Source organism: Phocoena sinus, chromosome 1 (assembly GCF_008692025.1).
Source record: "Phocoena sinus isolate mPhoSin1 chromosome 1, mPhoSin1.pri, whole genome shotgun sequence".
Taxonomy (NCBI): Eukaryota; Metazoa; Chordata; class Mammalia; order Artiodactyla; family Phocoenidae; genus Phocoena; species Phocoena sinus.
This window is the reverse complement of record NC_045763.1, coordinates 149901137-149909273: the sequence shown is the minus strand read 5'-3', so window position 1 is coordinate 149909273 and position 8137 is coordinate 149901137.

Genomic DNA, 8137 nt, shown 5'->3' with positions numbered 1-8137 from the left:
CCAAGTCCCCGTACCAAATTCTGTGGGATGTCCCTGTTCCCCGCAAGGATTCTTGGGGGATGGGCTGACATTTTCATGTTCCCTTTTTCTTATGAATTCCTGCTCCAGCTGAATTCAAGGTCATTTTCCTGCCTCGTGATAGTGCATCCTCTCGTCCTATTATTCTCACAGCAAGTTAAACTCTTTCCTTCCTTCTGTCCTTAAAGGTCCCAGAACACAGGGTCATTTTGTGTGGAAGACTTTTACTGCAGGTCAGAGGCACGATAGGACAGTTGTAGCACCATTTAGAGCAAGCAATAGCTGGGAATCACCACTGTAAAGCTCCTCAACTGCCCCGCCCTCCCTGTTGCCCCGCCCTCCGTCCTGGCTGTTTTGCTACCCAGAACCCTGCCTGCAGCCATTTTTCCTTCCTGAGAGTATTCTCCTCCATTTCTGTACCGTTCCCCACCTTCCCCTGAAAATGTCAGCTTTCTATAACTTTATCACACGAAGAAATTTAGCTCTTTGTGAACAAATGTCTCCAATCTGGGCTATTCTCAATCTGGGGTCAAAGGAGGAGCTAAGGAGATGGGTGTGTATAGAGTTGCTCAGCTGGTTTTCTCAGCCGCAAAAGTTTATCCCAGTGTTCTCCCCAGCAAATGAGCCGAGCGCCTCTGAGGTGAATCCTGCCTCACTTAGAATGAAGAAATACGGCAGTAATATTTTTACATAAAAATTGTTTCTTCCTGTTAAACTTGTGGTCATGCTATGAGGTAGATATGACTAAACCCCTTTTTTTTTTCCAGATAAGGAGCCTAGGAATGAAAGAGGTTTAAAAAAAAAAAAAAAAACCACTCAAAGTCACATACCTGGTATCAGGGCTGGACTCCCAGGTCAGGCCTATCTGATTCTAAAGCCAGGAGGTGGACCACGACACCATGTGGTCACTTAATGTAGCTCAAGCAGGTCTTGAAGTGGTTCTACTCCTAGGGCAAAGCTTTCTCAGGAAATCTTTCTGTGAGGGAGGCCGTGTGTGTCATGGGAAGGTGAATTGATTGACTGGAGGCCAAAGACATGAAAACAGATTTAGAGCTAGAAATAGCTACCTATCTATAGGTTCATGTATGAGACCCAGGAGGAGTTGTTGCTATTAATCACCGCTGAATGATTACTATGATTGCTTCAATTTGTTGATGCTGCATTTGCTGAATTTTGCTGTGCTTTATTCAACCTTGGGTAGGGGCTCTCACTCCAGGAAGATAAAGAAGATTTTCTTCTGCTTGTGGAGTGCTGACTCCATATGTAAAACATCACGTTGGTAGCCCATTCTTGTCTGAGAAGTCTGGCCAGTAGCTGAGGCTCTTACAAAGAGTTCAATAAATAGCTTTGAAATGAATGCAAGAATGGCTCTTCACTAACTTTAATTTGTCAGTTCTCTTCCCAAGGCAGGAGGGGTGAGTCAGGCAGAACCAGAGGAAGGAGCATCAATCCCAGCTGGGCAGCGGGCTGAGACACCAAAATTGTAATGTTGCAAGAACATCGCTGGAAGTGGGGTGAGGTTACAAAATGGATTTATCGGAACTCTTCCCAGAAAGAGTAATGAATGTAGTTAGAATTCTCTAACAAGCCACTGCAGGCGGGGGCGTACAGATTTTACCACGTAGCAGCAATGTGACCCTGGCTTTCTCATCCCCAAAGTGGGGATTTGGTGTTTATCACAAGGGATTTTCCCCCCAATTAAGTGTGATAATGGAAAAATTCTAGCTTTTATCCTCACTTATTCTTCAGTCTATTATAATCTGGTTTCTACCCTCCCACACTCCACTGATTGCTTTCACCAAGGTTACCAATCACCCCTTTGTTGAAAATTCCATTTCTCTACCACTTGGTAGCATTTGACACTGTATAACAGACCTTCCTCCGTGAACTATTCTCTTCCCCGGTTCCTTATGATGCCAGTCTCAAAGTTTTCATGTCTCCTTGACCACCCTTCTAAGTCTCCATTTGAGACATCTGTATCAGTTATCTGTTGCTACGTAACAAATTACCTCTAAATTTAGCAGCATAAAATAGCATTGATTATCTTACATAGCTTCTTAGGGTCAGGAATTTGGGAGCACTTTTGCTGAGTTGTTCTGGCTCAAGATTTCTCATGAGATTGCAGTCTCATTCATTCATTCTTTCATTCATGAAGATTCTCTCCCAAGCTCTTCCAAGCTCCCTCGCATGGCTATGGGCAGGAAGTTTCAGTTCTTCACGCATGGACCTCTGCGCAGGGTTGCCCGTGACATGGAGATGGCTTCCCCAGAGTGAGTGATCCAAGAAGAATAAGCACACGTGGCCAAGATCTCAGGCTTGCCATACCATCACTTGTCACACAGACCAATACTAGTCCAATGTCGGGGAGGACCACACACCAGCATGAAGCTGAGGAGGCAGCACTGGGGGCCATCCTGGAGGCTGTCTACCATGGTAGCCCTCTTGGCTGACTCTAAAAAGTCAGTGCTCCCCAGGGTTCTATCCTCACACCCCCCTCTTCTCAGTCTCCACACACACCCTTGACACCATGGTGCTCTCCTTCAAGTACTATCTAGATTTTAAAGTCACCCAAGTCTGCATCTCTAGCCAAGTTCCCTCTCAGAAACTTCAGCTTGTACACTACCTATTGGATCCCAAAGGCACTGCTGAGCCCACAGATCCATACTGAACTCATCCTCGCCCCATGAGCCTGTTTCTCCTCCCGTGTTTCCATCTTGAGGATGGCAACGTGGTCCACTCTGTTGCCAAAAGAGAAACAGAAAATCTTTCTTCACTGCCCTTTTCCCTATCTCTCATATCCAATTGCTGCATTCTTTGTTTTTCATTATTTTCCCCATCTTTTGGCTTCGAAAAATGTCAACCCTCTAGAAAATTTAAGAGTAAAATGATCCCCTATTTACTAGATTACTTCATATAGGTTCACAATTGCTAATATTTCATGCCACATTTGCTTTCTCTCCCCTCCTCCTCTCTCCATAGATATATATTTTTTCATAATAATACAAAGATGCTATTTACCCTATCACTCTTATTCTCTCACAGATGTACTGTGTGTGTGTGTGTGTGTGTGTGAAAGTTTCCATGTAAATATAGTGGATTTGAAAGTAAGTTGCAGGGAAAAGAATCTGAAAAAGAGTGTATATATGTATATGTATAACTGAATCACTTTGCTGTACACCTGAAACTAACACATCTTTATAAATCAACTATATGCCAATAAAAATTAAAAATTAAACTAAAGAAAGAAAAGTGTAGATAATAAAAGAAAGTTGCAGATATTATGACACTTCATCCCTAAAGAGTTCTGCATGCATCTCCTAAGAATAAGGACATTCATTTCCCTACATAACCACGATGCCAATATTACACCTAAGATTACATCCTCCCATTCTGTCTCCAGTTTAGCCACTTTCCTTCAGGCCACATGTTTCCCTTATCTTCACTAGTACAGTCACCTCCTAACTAGTTCCTCCTTTGATCCATGCCCCATACTTCTGCCAAAGTGAGCTTTCTAAAATACAAATCTGATTGAGTCACTTCCCTTCTTCAGACTTGTCAATAGTTCCACATTACCTTCAAAATAAAGAATAGACCTCACATGGCATATAGAGTTTTCATCATCTAGATTCATTTAGAGCAGTACTGCCCAGTAGAAATATGAGTTACATAAGTAACTTTAAATTTACATTTTAAAAGTAGCCACATTTTAAAAAGTTAAAAAAAAAAGGTGAAATGAATTTTAAAAATGCATTTGATTTAATCCAATATATTCAAAATCTTATCATAGCAACATAAACCCAATATAAAAAGTTATTGATGAGATGTCTTACTTTAAGAGTTAAAGTGAAATGTATTCCTACAAAAATAACAAGATTATATTTAACAAAAAAAACTATATTGTTCCAGTCTTAAAATATGAATTAATTAAAATTAAATAAAGTGGGAAGTTCTGTTCCTCATTCACACTGGCCACATCTCAAGTGCTCAGTAACCACATAGGCTAGTGGCTCCTGAAAGAGTGAATTCTAAAGCAGCAGTGTCGTCCAGGATCTCCTGGGGGTCCCCAAGACATTCCCGAGGGGTAACTAAGGTCAAATTTATTTTCATAATAATATTAAATGTTATTTGCCCTCTTTCACTTTCATTCTCCCGCAAGTGTAGTACAGTGGAGTGTTCCAGAGGCCACAAGACATGTAATATGACAACAGATTGAATAAAGAAACATATGAGAGTATCAGCAGTTTTCTATTAAGCCACTCAACGCTAATTATTCTGTCATCTGTCCCTCCACACCCACCAAGTGTAAAGGCTTGACAGAGGGACTGTGTCTTATCCCAGGCCTTGCATAGTACCTGGCTTAAAATAAGCACTCAAAAAATTTTTGTTGAATAAATGAATAAATCAATGAATAAATGGAAACTCTGCAGTGGCCCTCTCTCTTCTAATGAATAAATCTAAACTCTGTGGTCTGGCATTAAACACTTTACACAAACAGTGATACATATCTTTCTGGTACCCAGCTTCCCTCCATATATCCTACTTTTCTGCCACACTGGAAAACACAGTGTTTTGAAAGTACTTTTTACATATCTGTATCCCTATCTCCACATAACACATATGTATGTACTTCTGTCAGCCTCAAATATCCTCACCCATTTTTGCCATCAAATTCTTATCCATGTTTACAACCCCACTCAGATATCACCTCTCCATGACCCAGCCCCTGATCTCCCCCACTAGAAGGGGTCCTGCCCACCTCTGGATGTTAGGCACCTCATTTAGTCTCTTCTTGTGTTCTCACTTTCTGCCTTGCATTCATTTTTGTTGGTTTGAATGCACTTGTAGTATTCTCTCCAAGATTCAAAAATCTGTGGGGTTGGGACTTCCCTGGCAATCCAGTGATTAAGACTTTCCTCTTCCACTGAGGTGTGGGTTTGATCCCTGGTGGGGAACTAGGATCTCGCGTGCGGCACAGCCAAAAAAAAAAAAAAAAATCTGTGGGTTCAAGTGAACTCATATTTTGTACGTCTTTGCCTCTGCCACTGAGCCCCGAGCACAGTCCCCTGTTACTCTCTGAGTTTCCATTTCTTTTTCTGAGATCATGGTACCTACTTCATAGGATTTAATTTAATTTTTGATACAGCATCTCAGTCTTGGTACAGTCAGTACTCAGTAAGGGTTAGCCATGATAATGATGATGAAGATTTGAAACAATAAATGATGGAGCAAGTCCTATTGGCTCTACCTTGAAACATCTTTTGAATTCCACTTCATCTCCCCACTTCCACTATTATCGCCCTGCTCCCAGCCATGACCATTCCTCTTGATACCATCACTATAGTCTACTTGGTCTCCCTGCTTCCCCTCTCTTGCCTGTCTACCTCTATTCTCTACTTAGCAGCCAGCACAATCCCTTTAAAATATAAATCAGATCATGTTACCTCTCTGCTCAAAATCCTCCAATGGTTTTCCCCATCTGCTAATAAAGCCCAAACTCCTGAGGCCTCAAAGGCCTGATGCGATCTGGCCTGTCACCACTCTTCCCCTCACTCCCTCTGACACAGCCTCAGCCGTCTTCTCATCCTCCTTCACCTAGAGCTTCTTGCACTTGCCGGAGTTTGCATCACAGGCACCTGCACTTGCCCTTCCCTCTGCATGGCCTGATCTCTCCCCCACTTCATTCTAATGAACTGTGTTTTCAATTCTTACCTCCTGGAGGGTAACAACCACATGTAGATATCAACCGTTACTCTCAATCTATTTTATACTTTCCATAGCTCTTAATACAACCTGAAAGCACATGGATAGATTTGCTTAGATAAATGTGTTTGTCTCTCCTGCACTGGAATTGTAAGGTCCCTGAGGATTTGTTCACTGCTCTGTCCCCAGACTCTAGAATGGTATCTGGCACGTGGTAAGTGTTCAGAAGACTTGCTGAATGACTGAATGCTGGCTGTGGGCTTCTTGGGTGAGGGCTGTAGGAATTAGAAGCAGCATCCCGTTGCATTAAATTGCTCAACTGCTACTGGGTTTACGTGAAGAGGAAAGGCAGGATTGTTCCACTTAGAGGAGTTGATGGGGGAGGGGGTGGGGGCCGACCTTTCACAGACAGGAACACAGTGGCAAACCCCACGGAAGTGGAATTTCCTAACCAAAAGACACTTGCTTGTTTGGTCTGTTTTCTGTAACTTTTGCTAAATACTTTATACATTTTTAATGCTAAAAAGCTGTGTAAAAAGCTGTGTCTCCTCTAGCATTCCTCACCCCGGTATGAATGTGTTTACTCCACATAGCATATCCTTCCATCCTCTGGCTGCCTAGGTCAGGAAATAAAATCGATGTACTATAATTTATAAGTAACACTGTTGAAACTCTGATCCCTATGGAGGCTGTAATCTGCCCTTCCCACCCTGTCCCCACTCTCAGCCCACCCCCGTAGTAGCATTTGTGTGTATTCGTGCCGGAAAATTAAATGTTTCAAAGGTTTAAATTTTAAAGGTGTTTGCTATATATAACTGTTCTGCATTATTATAAAGCATTTTCAGCAAAAAAAAAAAAAAAAAAGGGCCACTCCATCACCGACCTTTTTATCCAGGCTTAGGGGATCCTCCTCTTTATCCATTAAATGAAAATCTAGCAGAAGATACGTCTAGGTATGCTTTTCCATAATGAACTACTTAAGAGTCCAGGGTCAATTCTCCAGAGCTGACTTCAGGTACAGCAGAGTGAACTAAGGTCCCGGGACCTGCTTGGCTGCCCAGGCCAGGGAGGGCACCCATTGATGAAATGCTCCACAGGTGAAGCCCCAGACCTATCCTGACACTGTCCTCTCCAGCTTCAGGACATCCAACTGGAGGAACCCTGAGGTCCCAGCAGAAGAGTGCAAAAAGCTTCGGATCAGGACACCTGAATTCTGCATGATTTGGGCCAGCTACAGCCCCTCTCAGGGCCTTAGTTTGTCTTTAACTGTACCATAGGGAGTCTAGTTGAAAGTATCTTTCAAGTCTCTTCCAGCAGTGACCGTGTATATTTAAATGAGCTTCAGGTGTGGGGCTGCTTAAGGGCAGGGCAGTAGTGGTGAGAAACCCAACATGGAGGCAGTTGAACTGAAGCTGAGCGGTAGGACCCCAGCATGGCCAGCAGGTGGAGCCATTGCCACACTAGGATGCTCACACCAAAGGTGGGAAAGTTTGCTTTTCTAGAAAGCAATGAGTCCTTCAGGGCAAGCTGTCCAGCATGAAAAAGAACCAGTCGCCACCCAACCCTCCCCCCTAACACACACACACACACACACACACACACACACACACACACACACACACACACACACACACACACACACACACACACACACACACACACACACACCCCTTCCTCCCAGAGCCTACACACTCTGACAAACTCGGGGCAATATACCCAGCCTCTGGGCCTGAGGCTGAAAGCGTTTCAAAGACCCAGCTGCCTTTTCTCCTCCTCCCTTGTTTCCTGGGAGTCTGTACCCTGTACCACCAGCCTGACCTGGCCAGACTCTCCTCCCGTCCCTCTCACGGCCGGATGTGTGACCAGACAGAGGCCAACCTGACTTCTCTTTCTGATTACCATCTTCCCTTTGACCAACCCCCAGCCATCACCTTCTAGGGAAACCTCAAGATTTCCTCCCTTTGCCTCCCGAGTGCTGGGGAGGAACCTCTGGTTAGAGCAGTTGGAGAAAAGAAAGGGGGAAATGGGGGTAGGGCTGCTGAGGGAAAAGGTCTGGCTTTGGCCAGATAAGAATCGGAGGATCCTTTGTTTGGCCCCAACTGCTGCCACCACTTAGGAGCGTTTCCTGAAGCTTCTGATTGTCCAACAGCTCTCCCTCCCCCACTTCCTATGGTAGGGGCTGGGGGTGGGGTGTCTGGGCTCTGCGGGTAGGGGGGCTTACAGATGGTTTTGCAGTTAGGCTGCTATCTTAAGGCAGAGGTGGAAAGCATCCCCTCCAGGAGTTGGCAGCCAGATCTCTAAAGAGAAGTTCCCATACTCTCCTTCACTGTTCTGCCCCCAGCTGGGGATGGGGATGGTGTGACTATAATAGAGGGTGCACAGGCCCTGGCTCCTTCTCTTTGTTTGGCATCTTTTGCAT